Here is a 1,803-nt window from a genome sequence, read left to right as displayed (position 1 = left end):
CCCTCGCCCCCAAGTGTTTATCCATGATTCAATAGCAAATGAATGACTAATGTTACGGTGTATTCATATTTACATAATATATTTGGGTATGTTTTTTCTTTTGATATCAAAAGATATTCAAGTATTGAAGTTAGAGGTGGTCTCAGTAACTAAACCAAGTTTGACAACTAACAAAGCAAATATCCCTGTGAAATGTTACAGCAACCTTAGTTAATGAATATGTTGTAGAATTTTCTACTTGATGATGGCATCTAATTGTAAAATCTTGAAAACTTCGCTTTAGTGTTGCTAACTACTTGAGCTATGTTGAAAAACTCGTCTATCTTCTGAATTTTGAATCATCGATATCAAATCTTTATAGTCTATTCTAAAACACTGACATGTTGAGTTTCCTTTTAACGGACCTGCAAAAACGAAAGCAACAAAGATATGATGTTATCATGAGTCACAGTCTTCTTTTTCTTTTGGCGGAAAAGTAGACCACTAAAATTTTTGTTTACAACGTGTGTGGAATTCCCAGTTCTTCTTCCTCATCAATGTCTTTCTCTCTCTATAAACATACAACTAGACACTCAGGGCGGATATGAATTTTCGGCTTTTGATTATTTAATTTATTAAATGATCTATTTGTAATATTTATATTATGTTCACTAAATAAATATTTATTTACATCTTAAATTATCTATTTTTTTACGAATGTACGATATCATATAAAAATTAAGTATATAGAGTTAATTAGAAAATTGTAAAAACATAATTTTTTCTTTCGTGTGCGATATCATATAAACAAGGATCCGCCCAGTTAACAAAATCATGATTTCTTTCATGCGTGATTTTTTTTATTTGAATCATTTTGTAAAAAATATATTAAAGTGTACATATTTTAATTAAAATATTTTTAAATATCTTTACCTTTTTATTTGAAATGCAACTCAATATTTTTTAAAAACAATTATAACAAAACCTTTGAAAATATTTTTAGACGTTTTTTGAAAAATCTGAAAATTAAAATTTTAAATTATAATTATCCTAAAATATGATTAGTTTTGATGTAAACAAAAACTAAAATTATGTCAAAAATAATTATATTCAATAATAATAACAATTTAAATTGAATTTTTTTTAAAAAAATATATATATATATATACAAAAAATATTGTTAGAAAGAAATATTAATTCATCTTTCAAATATAAAATGAAAATATTATAATTAAATAATAAAAATTATAAATAAAAACCATAAATTTAGGAAACGACAAATGAGTTATATTATGCTAAAATTTTGTTTAAATTTATACTACCGATTGGAGCAAATACCATATATTTTTTTGCCGATAAGTCGTCCAGCTGGGAAGACTTTCCAGACGCCTTATTATAAGTCGTCTAATAAGTCGTCCAGATGGAAGACTTTCCAGACGACTTAATTAAGTCGTCCGATAAGTCGTCCAGCTGGGAAGACTTTCCAGACGCCTTATTATAAGTCGTCTAATAAGTCGTCCAGATGGAAGACTTTCCAGACGACTTAATTAAGTCGTCCGATAAGTCGTCCAGCTGGGAAGACTTTCCAGACGCCTTATTATAAGTCGTCTAATAAGTCGTCCAGATGGAAGACTTTCCAGACGACTTAATTAAGTCGTCCGATAAGTCGTCCAGCTGGGAAGACTTTCCAGACGCCTTATTATAAGTCGTCTAATAAGTCGTCCAGATGGAAGACTTTCCAGACGACTTAATTAAGTCGTCCGATAAGTCGTCCAGCTGGGAAGACTTTCCAGACGCCTTATTATAAGTCGTCTAATAAGTCGT

The sequence above is a fragment of the Brassica oleracea genome, chromosome C8, assembly GCF_000695525.1.
Source record: "Brassica oleracea var. oleracea cultivar TO1000 chromosome C8, BOL, whole genome shotgun sequence".
Lineage (NCBI taxonomy): Eukaryota > Viridiplantae > Streptophyta > Magnoliopsida > Brassicales > Brassicaceae > Brassica > Brassica oleracea.
This window is presented reverse-complemented; position numbering follows the sequence as displayed.